Genomic DNA, 24,763 nt, shown 5'->3' with positions numbered 1-24,763 from the left:
GATGTTGGAAATATTCACTTATCAGAATAGTTATATTAAACTTTAGTCTATTTCAGTTAAAGCCATTTAAGTTATAAAGCTGTCTCATGTAATTTCTCCTTTAATTCTATAATATAACCACTAGGTGGAGTTCTAAGCCTATTTTCTGTATTCTCGTTGTTTTAACGTATGAAGAACACTTACATGTTGTTGAGAACGCAGTAAAGTGTGACGCATATTTCGTTCTGTGAGTTTTATTAGTACTCCGAGTCTTTATTAAAACCAACACATGAAACATATGTCTAAAGAAAGTAGGGATGGGCTTATCGATCCTAACGTATCAAAACTTCCGAGTATGATGTTGTTTTAGGGTTGTCTGACTAGAGCTGACGCGATAGTCAATATATCGACTTATCGCACGATATATGGAAATGAGCGCGATCATTTTTGGTGCCGCGATATATTGCGACTGATAATTTGTTTTATTATTAAAAATAATAATCAGATTCATTTTTACATTAAAATGACTGTCACCAACATTTTAGTTGATCGCGCTGCCTCTGTCATCTTGTTGCCTCTGTGTCGGAGGCGGGGCTCAGGCAGGTGTCCACACACACACACACACACACACACACACACACACACACACACACAGACACAGAGAGAGAGAGAGCGGACACCGTCAGGTGAAGAGAAGGCGTGAACCAACTGCATTTTAAAGTGTTCTGTTTCGTGACATCTTCAGCGAGCCAGTTAGGAAGAACGAGTCCAACATGGAATTGATTTCAAAGCCGCAATCTTCAGCTCCGGTGTGGGAACATTTTGGCTTTAAGCCGAACGAGAGAGGAGAGCTAATTAAAGTTGCCTTTTCAACTTTGCTCGCATCTTCACGAAGGTTTGTCGGTTGTATACAATGTTTGCCTGTTTGAACATTCAAGCGATTTTACACTATTCAACTCAACAAATGTGAAAACAACTCAAATACATGTTTGCGAGCAGATTGAGTGACACAGCGATCGAGCCGCGTCGTGTCTAACGCTCGCTCGAACGCCGATGAGATTTCGCTTTCGCTGCTGCTTGCGTCTGAACGGACAATTTCATACAACAAAGTGTAAAAATACATGATATATTGAGGAGTCTGTTATGTCTCAAGTGAACAAACAGTTGAGAAAGAAATCTGGTATAATTATATTGAATTCTGGCATTATTCCAGATGACGTATATATTTTTCTCTCGAAACAGCGGAAACAACTTAAACAAAACACTGCGTTATTTGTGCCCATACTGATACATTTAATACATCATCACAAACTATGAAAGTCGTACTTTTATTTGTGTACACTTAAAATAACAACAAAACCTTGTGCTTTTGTAAAATAAAGAAAATAAACCGGCTGCGCTGTCTCTGTCTTCGCGATAATCTTTCTGAAACACGTCACAAAATTCAAGTGAACAAAATCAGCCATTCACGCAGTCTGTATTTTATCATCTCACAATGAATACAGATGCAACAAGACGAAAATAATGATACTTCTCAGTTCTCAAAAGATTAAACTGAACTGTGCCTTGAATATCGTAACATGCGATAAAACCCTCTTAAAGAGACAGTAACAATTTAGCCTTCGCCCTGAACATAGACATCCCAAGTCATTGAAAAGTACAAATGGTATTTTATTTTAAGTTTTTTAATTTCTCTCTTACGCTGTAAAATGCCACGTTTTTGAATGGCATGTAAAGTGTAAAAATAATCACTCAATCTCCATTTTTTTCTCTGATATGTTGCTATTATTGATTTAAAAATCAAAGCACTGACCATTTAAAGTGTGAGCTTGTACATTTTGAAATAGTTATAAACAGTCACAGCAATGCAGTGTTATTATGTACCTAGATAGTCTTTCAAATAAAATGAGTTTACCCCAAAAATATATTTCTCTCATCATTTACTCACCCTCAGGCACGTGCACACATAGACATCAAAGGGGCTTGAGCACCTGCCCTTTTTCTTCCTCGAGAGAAAGTGCCCTTTTTTCTGGGGTGTTTATTTTTATTTTTTAATAAATAAATTAATATATATATTCCTGTTTAGCACAGCTTCCTGTCAAACAAATATATTTATTAAATAAAAAATCAAAACATCAGGTCGGTAGATTAGATTTTGTCGATACCTGCCCTCCCTCCCTCCGCGTCGTGTACAGTGCCTCGACTATACAGCTAATTAGCCAAAAGCAAATATAGTTAACTTGTGTCTTGCTAACATTCATGACTCATGAGCTACTAGCTAATGTAATAGGTTAGCTAAAGTCTAGCTAAGGCAATATATCATGGCCATACAGGCCAATATACTGTACTTATTGGAGACATTACAGGTGAATACAGTCACATTTGTGTGATGTACTTAACATAATGATAAATAATCTTAAGATATTATATCGTATGCTATGTATTGTGAATACACCCATGTTAAACATAAAAATGTACTTCCATTGCATATCATAGGAACACATAAGCGTACATTATAATTACATTGATAAACCTGTACAAAGACCTCCAGATAAATACTCGCCTTCTGGATTAACACATTTAAGTGCTGCAAAAGATGTTGACCTATGACATCCTATGACATTAAAAAATATTCTACATTTGAATTATCTCATAGATGTGACTATTGTGGTTCACGGTCATAGGCCCTGTCCTAAATGGCACACTTCATATGAATTTTCAGTCTTGTGTACTTATTTCATGTGTCCATTAACTCCATGAGACCGTAGGGTGTCTCATTTTTCATTTTAGGTATCGGAAGGGTGCTCACGCATACTTTGTGGTCGATATGTGCCCTCGATGCGCACTTTTGCAGAGCACACACTTATGCGAGCTCTACAGCACACATCTTCTCGACGGTCAAAGCGAGGTTACGTTATTGCCCATCGTGCACAGCAACCCTAAAGGCACGGGGGTGGCGGTGCCACCGGCTTGGGCCCGCCATCGCTGCTCGCAGCTATATTCTTATGATTGTTTTTTGATTATTAATAAGGACATGTTTGACAGCAACAGAGCAGGAATTACACATTTATTATTTAAATATTTCGATACATCTCAGCCTTTTTTCCCACTGTTTATGTTTACTAAAGAAATAACTTTCTGTGTTTACATTCATACCTTGATAAGTCACCAGACTGTATTTTGAAGAATTGCATTTCATAATTTTTTTGCATTCTTGAGCGAATCCACATCGTGAGAACTCTTGGAACACACACGCAAACACTTCATCTTCTTCTTCAACCGCTTATCCGAAGTCGGGTCATGGGGGCAGCAGCTCCAGCAGGGGGCCCCAAACTTCCCTATCCCGAGCCACATTAACCTGCTCTGACTGGGGGGCCCCAAGATGTTCCCAGGCCAGTGTGGGGATGTAATCTCTCCACCTAATCCTGGGTCTTCCAAGGCCTCCTCCCAGCTGGATGTGCCTGAAACACCTCCCTAGGGAGGCGGCCAGGGGGCATCCTTACCAGATGCCCAAACCACCTCAACTGGCTCCTTTTGATGCAAAGGAGCAGCGGGCTCTACTCCGAGCTCCTCACGGATGACTGAGCTCCTCACACTATCTCTAAGGGAGAATCCCGCTACCCTTCTCAGGAAAGCCATTTCGGCCGCTTGTACTCGCAGACCTAGTTCTTTCGGTCATGACCCAGCCTTCATGACCATAGGTGAGGGTAGGAATGAAAATTGACCGGTAGCTTGAGAGCTTCGCCTTCCGACTCAACTATCTTTTCATGATAACGGTGCGATAGAGCAAGTGCAATACCGCCCCCGCTGCCCCGATTCTCTGGCCAACCTCCCGCTCTATTGTCCCCTCACTTGTGAACAAGACCCCGAGGTACTTGACCTCCTTCACTTGGGGCAATACCTCCTTCCCTACACACAAACACACACATACATAATTGCTGGCTTCAGAGCAGAGGAAAAGTTGTACTCTGTCCACATGTGCTTCACGGATGGATTTAGCTGTCACTATGGGCAATACCACTTATTTCATTTTTGATCCGATACCAAGTACTTTTAGGCCAGTGTAGAGTATGAAGGAGAATCATGGAGTCATTGATTCTGAATGCAATACACACATTCTTGCAAAGGGTCATAAAACCCCCACACATCCTCGTGCCTTCTAAAACCCCCTTCTGAGATGGGAAAGGAATGTGAGACTTTGAACTGCACAATGTGTTCCTTTCATTTAAAACCCAGAAATGTCTTAATTTTAAGGAAATATGTTTTATCCCCGTATGCTTGTGTATTCCTGATGTTAGATCAAACTAGTAAAATTGTAAGTTGTGTTAGTTAAACTCTGAGGGCTTAAATAAAAAAGCCTAAGAGGGTATATCCACTTTTAAGTGTACCAAATACACGTTTCTTGGTATCAAATTAAACCTTACGACTTGCCCTAGCTGAATATAAATATATGGTTACGTTAAAAATGTATTCTGCTATGTTTTTACTGTCTTTTGAGTGATTCAACCCAAAGTCCTGACCCGGTCATAAATTATGCAAATGACATGCAAATGAGCCTTGACAGGACAAAGCGCCCAAAACGGAGGAGTCTCACTGGGCCAGTCCTCCCAGAGGAGGTGTGACCTCCCTGCCTTAAAAGTTAGGCTCCGGCATTGAATCGTCCTCTTTTGCTCTTTTCTCTCTCTCTTCTGCTGCTCCCATTTCAACTCTCCTCTTCCGTCCTGCTCTCTCACCCGGTTCTCTTCCCCTCCCTCAGACTCCCCTGAACATTTCAACTCTCCGGAACTCTGCAACTCTCCAACAGTTACTCTTAAGATGCTTCGAACTTTCCGCGAGCAATCCACGCTCTGGAAGCACCGACAGAAAGCCCATCTCAAGGACGCCACGAGGACACGACATACACACAGTCTTGCTCAGCGACACAAAGGTCTATTGTGCAAGTATTATTTCATTGAAATTCAAATGCGTTACAGTGTGTAATTTCCGTGCTGGCTCTGAAGGGTTAACTGTTGAAATAAGTTTGCTATACCTCTAACAATCTCTTTATTTTCCCTTACTGTGTTTACTTTGTTTATTTTATGTTTATTCTATGTTAAATGTTTGTTTGTTAAGTGTAGTGATATATCCTAGTTCCTTGTATTAAACCCAATTATACAATTGATTGTCTGTGTTTGTTGGTCATGGCGATTTTAAGCTACGAGCTGATATTATCAAAGTAAGTTAACGTGCTTTTGATTAATCAGCTTATACTAAGCTTATAAACCTTCTGGAGAATTGATCAAGAGTATCGAGCAAAGTGGTTCGGCGGACGAACTGGTTGGTCGCGGTACGGGTTAATTCCACTAAGGTGTTCTGAAAATTAATACAGCCTGTCTGCATATGATGTATATTCCTAATTAATTATAATTCATTGTGTTTAATTATCTATGTATATCTGAAGCAGACTTTTGGGCTATATAAGCCCTTTTTGGGGCAATTTAGTATGTATTGTTATCTAGTTCAAACCGTATGATTAATCATTGATTACAATCATTAAAATTAATTGTACATTCCCCAAACCTGAACCTAGATACCCTAAACCAGTATCGCCGATATCGATACCAGTTTTCAAGTGCACTTGGGGACAAAGAGAAATGTCTGGTCTGATGAAAAGAGTGGAATAAGAGGAAAAAGGGCGAGGCTTGCAAGCTGAAGAACACCATCCCAACTGTGAAGCATGGGGGTGGCAGCATCATGTTGTGGGGGTGCTTTGCTTCACAAAATAGATGGCATCATGAGGAAGAAAAATTATGTGGATATATAGAAGCAACATCTCAAGACATTTTGTGTGTGTGTGCTGTTCCGCTAGTGGCTGGAGTTTTTTTTGTGGAGGAACACATCTTCTATACAGTTTTGTGAATTAATCTACACGTTCTTGTGTTTATTCTGCTTATTGGATGGAGTTTGTTTTAGAGATGATCTTCTGCTGTGTAATTCTGTCTCACCAAATTTGCATAGAATCACCAGACTTGATGGCAAAGTTGTCGCAGGGACTCTCGTAGGCATACATGGCACTGTCGTGTGCAGGGTTAATGCGCATGTTTTTTTTCTGTTTGTTGGTTCAGGGGGAAAGTTCGGGGTTTGATTATGGGGAAAGTGGTCATTATAATATAATTTTTTGACACACAGTCAAATATTTCTAATATGTAAAAATGTCAAATGTTAATATGCGTGTATTATATCTCTTCATGTGGAATGTGAATGGGTTGGGGCACCCCATAAATAGAAGGAAAGTTATTTCTCTTCTTAAACGTAAGAAATATGATATAGTGTTTCTTCAAGCAATGCATCTTTCCCCACAGGAAACTGAATAATTTGGGAAGATATGGGGTGGGCATGTTTTCTTTAGTGCTGGCTCAAGTAAGGCCAGGGGAGTCATTACATTAATAAATCAGCATCTACAATTCAAATGTCTCAAACAGATAAATTAGGAAGAGTCATTATAGTTTTATCTGAAATTCAGGGGCAAAGGTTAATTTTGTCTAACATTTACACACCTAACGCCGATGATCAGGGCTTTTTTATAGATCTTGAAGGGATGTTGCTGCTGGCACCCCTCATGATATAACATTGGGTGGAGACTTTAACTTATTGATGGACACAGTCCATGAGTGTGCAAGCCCCCTAGAGCATAATTGATGTTTAACAGGATGTGTAAAAATCTTGGAGTTACAGATTTTTCAGGGTCAGAGATTAATAATAAAATATCATGTGTCCCACCACCTCCCGCCATCACCCCTGGAAAATCATCCCCTTTTCGTATTGCTGCTGATAATGGTTCCAGGGCAAGACAGCACAATAATGGGGAAAGAGGGCAACCATGCCGGGTGCCCCTATCCAGAGTAAAACAATCTGAAATTAATAAATTTTTTATACTGCCGCTGCCTGGTGTGTTGTGGAGGTAAGTGAGGACCCAAAAGCAATATAACAAAAAGAGTCTTTTAATGTCAGTTCAGGAAGCAATAATGAAAAAACATAAATCCTCTCCTTGAGAGAACAACGGTGAACATAAGCAACCCGCAGAGAGGGCGATGCAAAACAGAAAACTTCCTAGAGAGCTTCAGTAGGCGTCATTAAGCAGCAGTCGGGGGTAGCAGTGAGCGGCGACAGGCTGCTGGTCTCCCAAGGGTAGACTAGGGTCGAGGAAAACACTTAGTGGGATCCAGCTCCTCTCGCAGCGTCAGGCGAGCTGGACAGAATACAAATACCGGGTAGATAAATAGAGAACAGGTAGTAAAGCCAGGCGGATGCCTACAGGACAGGACTCGGACAGCGACAAACGAGACAGTGCTTGTATTCCTTAGCGAGAGAAACTCTAGTGAGAATCCGACAAAGGAAGCAGCAAGAACAGAGAAAGAAGTAGAGAACTAATCAGAGGGAAACGGGAAAAGGTGGGAAGAGAATTAGCGAAGTATTCAGGGGAGATAAGGAACAGCTGGAGGAGGAGAAAAGAGGGAAAGGAGAAATAACCAAAGAAGGCCAGTAGAGGGCGACAGAGTAAAGAGAAAGAACAGGGACAAGACATACCATGACAAAACAATGACAAGACATAACATGGTGTCTATAAAGTAACTTAATCCGTTCAATAATAGTATTCCTGAACCCATACATTTCCAAAATTTTAAAAAGTTAATCCCATTCTACCATATCAAATGCCTTTTCAGTGTCAAGTGAGATGGCAGCACCCGAAGTCTGATCATTCACCACTGACCACAGGATATTGATGAAATGCCTAATGTTATCAGAAGAGCTGCGGCCCCGAATAAACCCCATCTGATCTATATGTATAAGAGATGGCATAACTGTACTGAATCGGTTAACCAAAATTTTTGACAAACTTTTAATGTCTAGCTGGATCAGGAAAATTGGACGGTTACTCTTACACTCACTTGGACCTTTGTTCTTTTTAAGAATCTGACTGATCCGGGCTTCTGACGTGGTTGGCAGAAGATTTCTATTCTTTGATGATTCCGTAAAAACTTGTAGACATTTCTGTAGCATAAGATCTAACAATTGAGCGGAAAAGCCATCTGGCCCCAGAGCCTTGCCTGTAGACAGGGCCTTAATTACCTCATATAGCTCCTCCAAGGTTATCTCAGAATCAAGAGAATTGTTTAGCTCAATCATAAGTTTAGGGAGATCTAATGAATCCAAAAAGTTTCTAATATCTTCATCAGTAGGCGAAGACATGGATCTATAAAGATCAAGATAGAATTCTTTAAAAGCATCATTAACATCAATGGCCGAGGTAAAAATTTCACCACAAGCAGAGGGAATGGTAGAAAAAGACTCTCTCTGCTTTATATGTCTAACTTCTTGGTTACTGTCATAACCTCCGTTCCCTGATGAAGGGAATGAGATGTTGTGTCGATATAGTGACACTAGGGGTCGCTCTTGGGAGCCCGATCAACCTTAAGATCTTTGAGAAAAGGCCAATGAGAAATTGGAGAGTTGAATTTGCATGCCACTCCCCCTGACATACGGGCATAAAAGGGAGCCCGGTATGCAGATTCATTCAGGTTTTGCAGCGGTGCAGTTCACCCTGTGGCAAGAGGGGCACACGAGTTACTACAAGCATGGCAACCGGGGCAGAGAGGGCTCTGCCAAGGGAGACACAGGTCTGCCGAAAAAAGGGAGACCATATCACGGAAAATACACACAGGAAGTTACCAGGGTTGCCAAGACCTGTGGAGCAGTTACCCCAGTACAGGGCCTGTAAGCACACGTACTGGGTTTGACTATGGATCCTCCGCTGAATTTGTGAGTCAGAGGGGTAGGAAGAAGAAAATCCAGGGTTCACAGGTCGTGAACGCGCATGGGAGAAAGAACGCACAGCTTCACCTACCTGGAGGGGAAATGCGCTATACACCCGGACAGCTACCCGTGTAACGAGACTTACCTGATCGTACCTGAAAGAACACGGGATGAGACCAGCTCAACCCAGAGATTGTAAAATCTCACAAAGGCATTGGTGTTTCCCAGCCCGCTGCCCTACAGATGTCTGCTAGAGAGGTGCCATTGGCCAGTGCCCACGAGGATACCACACTTTTCATGGAGTGTGCTCGAACCCGCAAGGGGGTGGGCATGGACTGGACCTGGTAGGCCAATGCTATGGTATCCACAATCCAGTGGGCAAGCCTCTGTTTGGAGACAGCGTTCCCTTTCCGCTGTCTGCCGAAGCTGACAAAGAGCTACTCAGAGCATCTAAAGCTCTGTGTGCGGTCCAAGTAGATGTGCAAAGCACGCACCGGACACAGCAAGGATAAGGCTGGGTCTGCCTCCTCCAGGGGCAGCACTTGCAGGCTCACCACCTGATCCCTAAAAGGGGTCATGGGAACCTTGGGCACATATCCCAGTTGGGGTCTTAGGATCACATGAGAGTCTTCCAGACTGAAATCTAGTCACTCCTCGCTGACAGAGAACGCTTGCAGGTCCCCGACCCTCTTGATGGAAGTGAGCGCGCTCAGAAGGGCGGTGTTCAGAGAGACAGCCTTTAGTTTGACTGACTCAAGGGGCTCAAAGGGGGCTCTCCATAGGACCAGGGCGAGGCCCCTTAAGGGAAAGAAGCACGGAACCTGAAAAGAACCACTCTCAGGAACCTGATGATCGGTTCGTGCTTACCGAGGGAGACTTAAGTCATTATAATGATGTAAGACCAAAAAGCACATAATCTAAGCTCTCACAAGAAGGCAAAACATCAAATTGGCATGAGCGCACATCCCCCAGACAATGAGGCGATATAAACTCATGCCAAACAAGATGAGAGAATACACTTGTGTTAGAGTTCGGCCACACACACACCCCGACACCTTACCGAAGTGACCAAACCTCAGCACAAACATGAAGACAGCTTGTGACCAGGGAGTGCGGTGCAAAGCGAGTGAACGCGCATCCGCGAGATACAGACACAAAGACTGACATGGATTATTGATGGGAGTGCATGCAGCCAAGATGACACAAGCAAAATTTACCCACGTTAACAACAGACAGACAAGGAGTATGAATGTCTGAATCCCGACACAGACCGGAACTGAACTAGAGAAGAAGTCAGGACCCAGACACCATACTCCAGACAAGAAACACAACAGACAGCGGCACAGGGAATATAACAGAAGCCATGCACTCACAGAAAGACAGAGATGGGCGGATAACGCCATGGCCCCGTCAGACCAAAACCTGAGAGAGAGAGACAGGACGGTGACAATAAATCTGTTTGATTACAATGTAATGTTAGACTTCATCTTTATTAAACCATTTTGTTCATTATCTTTAAACTAACTGAGTTTGGGGCCTGGGTAGCTCAGTGAGTATTGACGCTGACTATCACCCCTGGAGTCGTGTGTTCGAATCCAGGGTGTGCTGAGTGACTCCAGCTAGGTTTACTAAGCAACCAAATTGTCATGGTTCCTTGGGAGGGTAGAGTCACATGGGGTAACCTCCTTGTGGTTCTCGCTCTCAATGGGGTGCATGGTAAGTTGTGCATGGATTGCGAAGAGTAGCTTGAGCCTCCGTGAAGTCTCCACGGTGTCATGCACAATGAACCACGTAATAAGATACACGTATTGATGGTCTCAGAAGCGGAGGAAACTGAGATTGGCCTCCACCACCCAGAGTGAGGTGAGTAACTGCGCCACCACGAGGACCTACTAAGTAGTGGGAATTGGGCCAAATTTTCTCCAAATTGGGAGAAAAGGGGATACTTTTTTTTTTCTAAAAAAAAAAAAGAAAAATATATATATATATATACACAATTTACAGTTACTGAGGCTTACCGATGGAGGAGAAAAGGAGTCAAATGCAGTAGAAAAATCCCACGGAAAGTCCCCCTAGCAAACACACCACCACACCACAGTGCATACAAATGGAAACAAGGAAGGCAACACAGCACACCATAAGGGGACGCTACCACCCAGACACCAGCACCACCATCGGCTCTCAGCCACTGTAACAAAAACACACTCAATTAACCAAGGCTCACAACAGAAAAGAAAAAGGAAATCAATATATAATCTTTAAATGAAAAGAACTAACAAACTTATCAAGAGATAAACACAATATAAACTGCCCAAAACCAACAATGGTTTTAGAACAGGCAGTATAACAAAAGAAATCTATATAATATATATATATATATATATATATATAAATCAATTCAATAATGAAAGAAAATAAACAAGGAAATAATACAGCTTATAATCTAAACAAAAGTCAACACAAAATGGAAGAGAAACAAACTTCTTATAACAACAACATAACATAAAGAAAACCCAACCCCTTGAGCTACGTTCAACCTTTATAAAAACACTAGATCACATAAAACAACCCATACTTCCGGCCATATAGCTGTAATTGCCCCGTGGTTATCATGGCAACAGCAATCCGCTCCAATTGCTGGTCAAATGTTCAATGCATGTGCACAAAACAAACAGCCATTCAGCAAACCCACGGTACAGGGGTTCCACCAGCATAGGCAAAACAGCAATTCAACCACTGCAGGCAAAACAGCAATTCCACCAACGTAGGCAAAACAGCAATTCAACCACTGCAGGCAAAACAGCAGCTAGCGACTCACACTGCGTAACTGGCGACGATCTCCCACTAAACCGGCCTCCGTCCAATCAAACAGCATTCACGCATACCCAAGAGGAACAGCAAGTCCGTTTGTTGACTGCGCAGCATAACGGGAGAGATCTCCAGTTGGAGAGCCAGTGTTCTACAAACATTCAACACATGATAACCATAAAAGCAAATAATAAAAACAGAAAAGAAATAAGTCCCACGCCAGTTGGCATACATACCAATCAAACAGCATTCACGAATGCCCAAGAGAAACAGCAAGTCCGTTTGTTGACTGCGCAGCATAACGAGAGAGATCTCCAGTTGGAGAGCCAGTGTTCAATCAAACAGCATTCACGAATGCCCAAGAGAAACAGCAAGTCCGTTTGTTGACTGCGCAGCATAACAGGAGAGATCTCCAGTTGGAGGGCCAGTGTTCAATAAAACAGCATCCACGAATGCCCAAGAGAAACAGCAAGTCCGTTTGTTGACTGTGCAGCATAACGAGAGAGAAATCTCCAGTTGGAGAGCCAGTGTTCTATTAACACAGCATGGCACACGGAAAAGCGACCCGGAACCACAACACACATTCCGTCATTGACGAGCAAGAGAGGATCTTAGACTTCTCTACTCGCTACATATTTATAGGATGGCGCTTCACACGGGGATTGGCCACAGGCGCACCAGCTCATTACGCGTTAACGAGACACAAGCTCATTACGCGTTAACTAGTACTGCTACATTAAGGAGACATTGGTACGAAAAGTGCTATACTACAAAGTTTCACTAGCATCAGAATAGCATTCAAAACAGATTTAAGTGTGACTTAAAACTGGTTAAGTGCTCTTGGAAAAGATGTGTTTTTAGCCGTTTTTTGAAGACAGAGAGTGAGTCAGCTTCACGGATGGAGTTGGGAAGGTCATTCCACCAACGTAGTATGATGAAACTGAGAGTCTGGGAAAGTGTTTTGGTGCCTCTTTGTGTTGGGACAGCAATGCAATGTTCCTTAGCCGACCGCTGACCACAGGCTTCTGGCAGGAGTGTAGATCTGCATAAATGATTTTACGTATGCTGGAGCAGACCCAATGACTGTTTTGTATGCCAGCATCAGAGCCTTGAATTTAATACGTGCATCAACCGGCAGCCAGTGGAGAGAGACAAAGAGTGGTGTAACATGCGCTCTCTTTGGTTCATTAAAGACCAGACGTGCTGCTGCATTCTGGATCATTTGCAGAGGTCTAATTGTACATGCAGGAAGGCCTGCAATGAGAGAGTTACAGTAGTCCAGTCTAGTTATGACAAGTGATTGAACAAGCAGTTGTGTGGCATGTTCAGAGAGGAAAGGTCTTATTTTCCTGATATTGTAGAGTGCAAATCTTCTTCTGTGAAATTTAGCTTGTTATCGATGGTTACCCTTAGATTTCTGAACGTTTTGGAAGGCAATACTGTAGTTGAACCCAGCTGCACGTGATGTTGTGTTCAACAGCAGGGTTGACTGGAAAGACAAAGAGTTCGGTCTTGGCTGGGTTGAGTTGCAGGTGGTGTTCCTTCATCCAGGCCAAGATGTCTGCCAGACAGGCAGCGATTCGAGCCGTCACTGTGGTGTCGTTGGGCTGAAAAGACAAGTAGAATTGCGTGTCATCAGCGTAGCAGTGGTAAGAGAAACCATGTGACTGAATGATGCAATGATGTTGTGAATATGGAGACGAGAAGTGGCCCAAGCACTGATCCCTGAGGTACCCCAGTAAGTAACTGATGTGGCTTGGATACCTCACCTCTCCAGGCTACCTTGAAGGACCTATCTGAGAGATAGTAGGTCAACCAATCAAGCAGTTCCTCTGATGCCCAGAGAAGAGAGTGTGAGAGAAAGATCTGATGGTTGACTGTGTCAAAGGCTGCAGAAAGGTCCAGCAGAATCAGAACGGATAATCTGGATAGTCTCATCGACTCTGTGACAGACAGCAGGGCAATCTCGGTGGACTGTCCACTTTTGAAGCCTGACTGATTGTCATCCAGCAGCTTGTTCTGCCCTTTCAAGTGTTTTTGCCATGAATGGAATGAGAGATACTGGTCTGTAGTGTTCTATCTGTGTGGGGTTCAGTGCAAGTTTTTTCAGCAGTGGGGTTACTCGAGCCTGCTTAAATGTAGTAAGACATATTTTTTGTTAGAGCTATAGCTAAAATTAAACAAAATAAATTATTAAAATGAACCTGTTTGTTAAAATAATGCCAAACATTATCTTTTTTTAAACTATCTTCTTTATTGTAACCATGAAAGTGACTTTTGTTACACATCACATTTTTGGTTTTTGAAACACATTTTACCCCACTTTGTAATAATAATAATAATAATAATAATAATAATAATAACAATAAAATAAAGAAACTCCCCTAGTTCTGTTTAAGCAACATGCTTAAAAAAAACTTGTTATGAGAAATGACACTGTAAAGGTAGGTTATTAGAATATCTATGTGTCTAACATGAAACCGCAAAATTTCCTGCAAGAGTTAGTTACTCCACTATCATTAAAATTAATGAAGCCTCTGGTCTATTTTTACATATCTTTTTCAGATATATCCGGATCTTAAAGGTGCTATATGTAAGATTGACAACAAGCATTTGAAATGGGTACTGCAGTCCAAAATCAAAATATTGGAGAGTTGTCTGCCCCACCTCAAACTTGAAGCTCATGCGGGTTGCCGGAATTAGCCAACTCAGCATCCGTTTTAAAGGATGTCCGGGCTTAAAGCTGTCTCAATATTCCAAAGGCATCTCCAATATTTATCCTCGTTTTACTACGCCTCTGGTCATGGTGGTTTTTAGATGGATGGCGAGGCTTTTTAGGTTGGGTGGAATCTGTTATCTCTGATCCACTTTGTTTGCTGGCATACATCTTTAAGGACAGGATAAACATTACCATGAATTGAACATACCACAAAGCCTTAATATGGTAATATGACTTTTTATTTTTACAATAATAATAATAATACTTACCACATATTACTTCGTAATTGTTAAAAAAAACATCTTGGTGATTACAACATTGTATTATTTAATCAATCACTATTTATGAGTTTGAATTGAGAGAAATGTTTTTTGTCACCTCAATTTTCCACCAAGTATTGTACAACATTAAAGATGCATCATTTAAATACATTTAAATTAACAGATGGTACAATATGGAGAGGTGGTGTTAGCTACATAACACCTGACCAAACATATTGCATAAACATATCCTGTACAACAGCCAGAGGGAGGAAGAGGAAGCGGAGATCAAAGGTGTCAAACACCTGTTAGGCCATAAATCATATTTTGTCATTTGGTACATAATATTTACTACTGCTGATGTCCGAACCCAAGTGTGATTGTTCCCGGTGCACCCTGCAGCGTTTTTCTGGTTTCAGACCAACTTGGGATGGGCATGAGTAATCGAGGACTCGGGTACTTGTACGTGGCAGCAATTATCGATCATGAAAACGATGATCAATGGTGATCACGCATGATGTGACTTTTCACTTAATTAGAAATTCAGTGACAATTACCTGACAACTAATCACAAACATGTCAAAAAGGGTGCTTATTTTTTATTTTGAGATTGATTACGTTGTGGTTTTGAGGGGTACATTTATTTTCAGAGACATCTCATAGCAACCAATATGATATACAATGCTGCAATGCTTTCATTAAGATAATAAAAATAAAGAAAGTGTTATTAACAGAGTTTTGAACACCTGTCTCTGCCAAACATCATTACTACTGGTCATTGCCCCTCGAGTACTCGAGTAATTAGTCCAAGAACTCGAGTAGATAAAATGACCAAAATATCCATCCCTATCCCCATCCTCCAGTGTCAGGTTCGGTACCATGGTCCGCTGCCTGGTCTGCAAAACATCTTTCACATTACAAACTTTTCAATCAAACCAACTTTTTTGGGATTAAATTGCCAGTGTGAAAGCCCCCCAATAAACATCTGCTAAACATCTTTAAAAGATCAGATTTACAAACATTCTAAATCATAAACACCTCAAATACATCTGCTTAATGTCTTATTGACATCCAAGAGGAAACATTTAACAAATATATTGAAGATGAACAAATAACTAAATAAATACTTCTTCCAGGTACAAACACAGATATCAAATAGATATTTACATTTACATTTATGCATTTGGCAGACGGTTTTATCCAAAGCGACTTACCGTGCACTTATTATAGGGACAATCACCCCGGAGCAACCTGGAGTTAAGTGCCTTGCTCAAGGACACAATGGTGGTGGCTGTGGGGATCGAACCAGCGACCTTCTGATTAACAGTTAACAGTTATGTGCTTTAGCCCACTATGCCACCACCACTCCATATCTAGATATCTAGGTGATGTACGTGTGATATCAGTGTCTTTGGGTTTATTTTGAATTTCCAGCTATTTATTTGATCTTGTTGGACTTGAAGATGATTTTTGCATACTGCGACTAATTGTGCAATACTTTTTAACATGTTTCCACAGAGCACTTGCTGCTCTGAAACTCTTTCCACAGAGTGAGCACTTGTAAGGTTTTTCTCCAGTATGAATTCTCTCATGATTTTTCAGGTATTGTGACTGAGTGAAACTCTTTTCACAGTGTGAGCACTTATAAGGTTTTTCTCCTGTATGGTTTCTCTCGTGTGTTTTCAAGCTTTGTAACACAGTGAATCTCTTACCACAGAGCGAGCACTTGTAAGGTTTTTCTCCAGTATGAATTCTCTCGTGATTTTTCAGGTATTGTGACTGAGTGAAACTCTTTCCACAGTGTGAACACTTGTAATGTTTTTCTCCAGTATGGTTTCTCTCGTGTGTTTTCAAGCTTTGTAACACAGTGAAACGTTTTCCACAGAGTGAACACTTGTAAGGTTTTTCTCCCGTATGAATTCTCTCGTGATTTTTCAGGTATTGTGACTGAGTGAAACTCTTTTCACAGTGTGAGCACTTGTAAGGTTTTTCTCCAGTATGGTTTCTCTCGTGTGTTTTCAAGCTTTGTAACACAATGAAACTCTTTCCACAGAGTGAGCACTTGTAAGGTTTTTCTCCAGTATGGATTCTCTCGTGATTTTTCAGGTTTTGTGACTTAGTGAAACTCTTTCCACAGTATGAGCACTTATAAGGTTTTTCTCCAGTATGGTTACTCTCATGTGTTTTCAAGCTTTGGAACACAATGAAACTCTTTCCACAGAGTGAACACTTGTAAGGTTTTTCTCCAGTATGAATTCTCTCATGATTTTTCAGGTTTTGTGACTTTGTAAATCTCTTTCCACAGTGTGAACACTTGTAAGGTTTTTCTCCAGTATGGTTTCTCTCATGTGTTTTCAAGCTTTGTAAAACAGTGAAACTCTCTCCACAGAGTGAGCACTTGTAAGGTTTTTCTCCAGTATGAATTCTTTCATGATTTTTCAGGTATTGTGACTTAGTGAAACTTTTTCCACAGTGTGAGCACCTGTAAGGTTTTTCTCCAGTATGGATTCTTTTGTGTGTTTTGAAGCTTTGTAAAACAATGAAACTCTTTCCACAGAGTGAACACTTGTAAGGTTTTTCTCCAGTATGGATTCTCTCATGTTTTTTCAGGCATTGTGACTGAGTGAAACTTTTTCCACAGTGTGAGCACTTGTAAGGTTTTTCTCCAGTATGGATTCTCTCATGTATTTTCAAGGTTTGTAACACAGTGAAACTCTTTCCACAGATTGAGCACTTGTGAGGTTTCTCATTTGTGTGCACTTTCAGATGTCGTTTTAGATTCAGTGCCAAAACAAATGTTTTACCACATTTATCACATTCAAATGGTCTTACTCCAGAGTGAGAGTGGAGATGATCCTTGAAAGAGTATACATATGCAAAACTCTTTCCACACTGATGGCACGTGTAAGGCTTCTCTCCAGTATGGACTCTCATGTGCATATTAAGCCAGCTTTTACATCTGAAATTCTTTCCACACTGAGAGCAGGTGAATGTATTTTTGTCTGCTCTTCTTTGATTGTTTTCTGGTGAGATATTCTTGTTAGGTTTTGAGCCACTCATATATTCTTCAATAGTTATAAAATCATGATGTTTCTGATCCTGAAGTTTCTCCTCCACTTCATTCAGCTCTTGACGTTCCTCTTTCACTTCAATCAGCTCTACAATGAACACAGTAAATTGACAAATCAATTAAAGAAAGACAAATTTAAATAATCAAATTGAACACAAATGTATTGGCAGAACACAACGAATGTCCAGTATATATTTGTGATTTTTGCTGTGCAAAAGGCTTATATTTATACCATAAATTCTGGCTGATAACTGCATTTCATGTTTACAGTCATTTAGACTGAATGTGAACCAAAATTACAGAAAGTCAAACATGCCTGGAACAACATGAGGGTTGAGTGCATCAGTGTTTTCTACAGGATTCTGTCTTAGCAGCGGGTGGATTCCTCAGCAGACTCCCTCCAAAACTGTATTTGTCCATCTTGTGAAAGGTTCTCAGCCCACTTATCATCAATATATTTTTAGAACCCAGTCAACTTTAATACTTTGTTGGCTTGGAAAAGCCAACCTACTGTTCTACTGTTTAAGGTTATTATTATTAGACTCAATCTAGGAACTCGTCCTAGAGCAGGGCTCTTCAAATACTTTCTTCCGGGGGACAGATTATACAGATGAAAATTTGGCAGGGGTCAAACTGTTCATTTATGACTCACGAACGAGTTGGCTCTAAGGGCCGGCTCTTGAAGGTGAACATTGGGAGCCGGTGCGCATATTTGTGCCGGTGTGCGAATGCCTGAGACAACGTATTGATTCATCTATATCACCCCCTAAACTCAGTAGACAAAGCCCTCTCCCTCCTCTACTTCAATCTATGCTGCCTACATCATTAGAGACATGTTCTCTACTGTTTCCCGATTCACAAAGTTAAATGGTAAATGGTCTGCACTTATATAGCCCCTTTTTAACCTTAGCGGTATTCAAAGTGCATTACACTGCATCTAATTTACCCATTCACACACACACATTCACACACCAATGACAGCAGAGCTGCCATGCAAGGCACTAGCCTGCCATTGGGAGCAACTTGGGGTTCAGTGTCTTGCCCAAGGTCACTTTGGCATGTGGAGTCCGGTGGGCCAGGAATCGAACCACCAACCTTGCGATTAGTGGCCGACCCACTGTAACCCCTGAGCCCCAGCCGGTTAAGTGACCCTGTTGCTACAGAGCATACTCAGTTAAGGGCACAGTCTTTGGAAAATACTCCTGTAACAAGTATGAATCCAACTCAAATTGGCATTGGCCATTACATCCAGCCTATCCATTCAATAATCAGCAAGGAACATGGAGTTGTGGACCTACTTTGAGTCAAATGCAGGGCAATGCCTTCTTTCCATGGATGTTTCCAAATTATCCAGTGCCTTTTCCTACTCCTGGATTATATCTGTAATGTATTGTAGCTGGCAATGGCAATGACAAAGACGATGATGATAAAATGAAGAACCCAAGTGCAGTTTAATAATCAATGTGAAAACCAAAAACCCTAACTGTAAACATGAATAAAACATAACATAAACTTAAAACTTAAACATGAACTTGGTAGGCAAGGCTTAAACAAACTTGGCATGAACTTGAAAAGTGGCAACTGTGGCAACTTTACATAGCAGGGCGTGGAGCATAGGATGAAGGCGGAGTCTGGTGGGGGGGGGGTGCAAGAGAGGCTTGAGGGGCTGAGGAGCAAGGTGGAGTCATAGGGAATGAGGTGGGCCTGGACCATGGAGCAGAGGTGGGCCTGGACCGTGAAGCATAGTTTTGCTTGTGACAAGGCATGGAGAATTCTGGGGCTTGGCTGAGACATGGTATGGAGTAGACTGAGTTTCGGCTATGGCATGGCATAGAGCAGTCTGGGGCGTGGCTGTGACATGGCATGGAGCAGGCTGAGGCATGGCTGTGACATGGCATGGAGCAGGCTGAGGCATGGCTGTGACATGGCATGGAGCTGACTCTGGCTTGGCTGTGACATGGCCTGGCGCTGACTCTGGCTTGGCTGTGACATGGCCTGGAGCTGACTCTGGTGTGGCTGTGACATGGCCTGGAGCTGACTCTGGCGTGGCTGTGACATGGCCTGGAGAAACCTCTGTGGTTGGGGGCAAGGACTGAGACTCAGAAACGACCTCCGTGGTCGTGAACATGGGCAGAGAACATAACTATAAACATGAATAAAACATAACATAAACTTGAAACTTAAACATGAAAATGAACTCGGTAGGCAAGGCTTAAACAAACTTGCCATGAACTTGAAAAGTGCTACACAAACTAACATCAATACTAGACAAAGGACAATGTTAAACATGAGGGTTTAAATACATGACATGGGGAAACCAATGATCAAACAGAACACTAAACAAGATAACAAGACTAATAACCTTAAACCAATGACAGACTAGAACTGATAAGACAATAAACCAATGAAAACAAGACACATGAACATGGAGGGAAACATTAAATCACATGACAAGAGTAACAGGAACTAGAATGCCAAAATAAAAGACATGAAATCAAAACATGAACAAAAAAACGCATCTAAAGATGACATCAACCCTATGGTCCATTTATCCATCCACACCCTGTCTTTTTAATTTTGGAATCATCAAGTAGTCAAGTTCCCCCCATACCACCAGTTCAGATTAGAACATTAGGACCATTCAATGGGCCTTCACATGTGGTGGCTATTAGTAATGTTCCTGCGGCTGTTCCTCAGACAGTGTCAGGTCAGCTCGACAATATGATCCTTTTGGGTTTATTATTACCTTTACTACTCATGCTAAGATTCTCCCCAGCAGTTGTGGATTAACCTGCATGTGGACGGGATGATCCAGACATTCCTGAAGTATTAGGAGGAACTGGTCAGCCTGGGAAGAAGAGCAATCGGGCCAGGACAAAATCCAAATTTCCCGATGGTATGGACCAGTAGGAGTGAGGAGACAGATATGAGGGAACTGCACATATTCTGTGATGCCTCAGAGCATGTGTATGGAGCTGTTGCTTATCTTCATCTGTCAGATGATCTTGAAGTTCTTACTTCATTTGTCATGGCTTGATCTAGTGTAGCCCAAAAAGAGACCATTTCAATCCCACATTTGGAATGGTGTGCTGCTCTGGCAAGATCTAAATTGGCAAATCTCCTAGTAAAGGAATTTTCTGTGCCCGTCCAAAGAGTCAGTCTCTGGTCTGATTCAACTACAGTTTTGACATGGATTTTCTCTGATTCTTGCCGGTATAAGGTGTTTGTGGCTAATCGCATCAAAGAGATCATAGAGTACACTACTCCAGAACAATGGAGATAAGTGTACACTGGAAACAATCCAGCAGACAATATTACTAGAGGAAAGGATTGGCAGAGTTCTATCTCACTAGCCACTGGTTTTGAGGTCCCCCTTTTCTTACATTACCTTCTCTTCAATTGCCTAAACATCCAAGTTTATCTTCTGATGAAGGTGTGAGGGAATTGAGAAAACATTTGTTTTGTGGCCAGACACAAGTTTCTGTGAATCTCTCGAAACAAGATCTTTCCGAATTTAACACTTGGTCAGAGCTGGTTGTATATACCATTGAGAACTTTTCACCTGATTCAACATCAGAGAATAAACTTGTAGCTCTGAAACAAGCAGAGCTGCTACTTCTTCGCCATACACAAGAAGATAATTTTCCTGAGGAGTATAAGTTACTCCAACAGGGTCAAGATGTTTCAAAGCAGATTCGACTTGTTTAATAGGCACCTGAGTATGACCTTGTTTCTGGTCTAATAAGTTTGGGGGGTTGTCTCCGTTATAGTGAGGACTTAGAGTCAGAGACTATCCATCCCATTGTGTTGGACCCTAAGAATCCAATTACTATGCTGCTGATTTTCGATCTGGATTCTGTTTAAAACCTGCACTTAACCCCACACAGATAGAACACTACAGACCAGTCTCTCTCATCCCATTCATGGCAGAAACACTTGAAAGAGCAGTTTTCAATCAGATCTCTGCCTATCTTTTACAGAACAAGCTGCTGGATAACAATCAGTCAGGCTTCAAAAGTGGACACTCCATCGAGACTGCCCTGCTGTCTCTCACAGAGTCGCTGAGAAAGCTGAATCCAAATCAACCATTCTGATTCTGCTGGACCTTTCTGCAGCCTTTGACACAGTCAACCATCAGATCCTTCTCTCCACCCTCTCTACTCTGGGCATCAGAGGAACCGTGCTTGACTGGTTGACCTCCTATCTCTCAGATAGGTCCTTCAAGGTAGCCTGGAGAGGTGAGGTATCCAAGCCACATCAGTTACTTACTGGGGTACCTCAGGGATCAGTGCTTGGCCCACTTCTCTTCTCCATATACACATCACTGGGACCATCATTCAGTCACATGATTTCTCTTACCACTGCTACGCTGACGACACGCAACTCTAATTGTCTTTTCAGCCCAACGACACCACAGTGACTGCTCGAATCGCTGCCTGTCTGGCAGACATCTCGACCTGGATGAAGGAACACCACCTGCAACTCAACCCAGCCAAGAAAGAACTCCTTGTCTTTCCAGCCAACCATGCTGTTGAACACAACATCACGTGCAGCTGGGTTCAACTACAGTATTGCCTTCCAAAATGGTCAGTAATCTAGGGGTAACCATCGATAACAAGATAAATTTCACAGAACACATCTCAAAGACTGCAAGATCATGTAGATTTACACTCTACAATATCAGGAAAATAAGACTTTTCCTTTCTGAACATGCCACACAACTGCTTGTTCAGTCACTTGTCATAACTAGACTGGACTAATGTAACTCTCACATTGCAGGCCTTCCTGCATGTGCAATTAGACCTCTGCAAATGATCCAGAATGCAGCAGCACGTCTGGTCTTTAATGAACCAAAGAGAGCGCATGTTACACCACTCTTTCTCTCTCTCCACTGGCTGCCGTTTGATGCACATATTAAATTCAAGGCTCTGATGATGGCATACAAAACAGTCACTGGGTCTGCTCCAGCATACCTAAAATCATTTATGCAGATCTACACTCCTGCCAGAAGCCTGCGGTCAGCTAAGGAACGTCGCCTTGTTGTACCAACACAAAGAGGCACAAAAACACTTTCCCGGACTCTAAGTTTCAACATAAACTGGTTGGTGGAAAGACCTTCCCAACTCCATCCGTGAAGTTGACTCACTCTCTGTCTTCAAAACAAAAACACATCTTTTCCAAGAGCACTTAACCAGTCACAAAAAAATGTAAGAAAAAATCTTGTTGCACTTAAATCTGTTTTGAATGCTATTCTGATGCTAGTAAAACTTTGTAGAATGGCACTTTTCGTACAAATTTCTCCATAGTGGGCTTTGGATAAAAGCGTCTGCCAAATGAATAAATTTAAATGTAACTCTGTCTCACCCAGAACCACAAAGAGTCTTTGCCCAACTTCAAAGGAAATACTGGGTCCTATGTGGACAACAGGCAGTAAAGTCAGTTCAACAATTATGTTGTGAATGTCGGAAGTAGAAAGGTTCTCCTTCAGTCCCTAGGATGGCTGATCTTCCTCCCCCTAGGCTCCACCTCTATAAGCCCCCATTTTGGTCAACAGGAATGGACTGTTTTGGCCCTTTCAATAGTAGTGTTGGTCAAAGACATGAGAAATGGTGGGGTATTCTTTTTAAATGTCAAACAACCTGATGTGTCCATCTTGAGCTCTTACCCGGTTTGGATACAGATAGTTTTTTCCTAGACCACCGTTGCTTTATAGCTCGTAAAGATCGGCCCTACGAACTTATATCGGATCAAAGAACCAATTTCCATGGAGGAGAGAGGGAGCTTAGAGAAGCTTTTCATCAACTTTGCCCTGCCCTTCAGGAACTATTGTCCCAGCAGCAGATTACATACAATTTTAATCCTCCACATTCACCATATTTTGGAAGTTGCTGGAAGAGAGAAGTCAGATCATTATGACAGCCTTAAGGGTGATATTGGGCTAACATCTCAGATCCTGATCCAATAACTCCAAATATCCTTTTGATGGGGTGGCGAGATGCTTCCCTTCCTCAAGTAATGTATGCTGATCCTTAGCTACTGTCACAGAGGAGGTGGAGGCCCAGCCAATTTCTTGCTGACAGATTTTGGTCAAGTTTTATCAGAGATTATCTTCCTTGTCTTCAAGGTCATCAGAAATGGAGACAGGGTGGAAATTCAATTGCATGTGGTAATGTAGTTATGGTAGTTGATCCTCAACTTCCACAAGGACTTTGGCCTACAGGTACTGTCACAAAGGACCAACCAAGTCCTGATGGCAGGATAAGGGTTGTGGAAGTTTTTATTGATGGGTATGTTTACATATTTGGGGCGGCTGTTGAGAATTCTTACTGACTCAGATGATGTAGTCTATTTGGGGGGAGCTAGGTCTCCACAGCTGCAGGGAATCATTGATTAGCCACCTATATTTAGTGTGTCTGCGTGTGGCAAGCAGTAGAAGCAAACATTCCTTTCCTTCTCTCTTTGAGAGCTCTTTCATGGAGTTGCTGTGTGCATGACTTTATACCATGCAATTCTGGGATTTGATTGTACCACTGCTATTGTCAAATAAATGATCATTGGATGAAAATGGGCTTTATTGTCTTTTGATGGACACACCACCCTGGTGGCAATTTACCTGAACCAAATCCTTTGAACATATCTTCCAGCAAATGTTTTATAGCATTCTTTTTCATAACAAACCAATGCATTTTTAAATACATTGTGGTTAAGGTAGAGTATGATTTCATTTAATAATTTAATTAGAATTGTTTTAACAGCAATTATAGTCAAACTATCGCAAACTGTTTGAATTACAATACAAAACATATTTTTTTAAAGAGCCGCTTGGGAGCCCGTAACTCGGTTAATAAATCCCGTAACTCCAATGGATCATCAAACTGCCAGCAAAACCTCATAGCTCCTCCCCGCTTCCATCTTGAATGAAGTGGCGCACACAGCAAACAGTGATCTTTCATTTGAGGTAAATAGCTCAATATAATGTTTTCAGATGAGCCCTAGGTTGTTGCAAACTCAGTTAAAACTATGCAGTGTACCCGTTTATAAAATGTAGCTCTGATCTTAACATTGTGATTACAGATGGAATTGTTTACTGAGGACACTAGCGTAGCTAGCTAGTGATGTGGCAAGAGTTGATCA

The 24,763-nt window shown here is 41.8% G+C and overlaps 1 pseudogene; it reads right to left on the bottom strand.

Annotated features, from left to right (window-relative positions):
• LOC127625049 (zinc finger protein 208-like) overlaps positions 1 to 24,763 on the bottom strand; it is a 632,925-nt pseudogene that overhangs the window by 556,224 nt on the left and 51,938 nt on the right.

The sequence above is a fragment of the Xyrauchen texanus genome, chromosome 31 (assembly GCF_025860055.1).
Source record: "Xyrauchen texanus isolate HMW12.3.18 chromosome 31, RBS_HiC_50CHRs, whole genome shotgun sequence".
Taxonomy (NCBI): domain Eukaryota; kingdom Metazoa; phylum Chordata; class Actinopteri; order Cypriniformes; family Catostomidae; genus Xyrauchen; species Xyrauchen texanus.
This window is presented reverse-complemented; position numbering and strand designations above follow the sequence as displayed.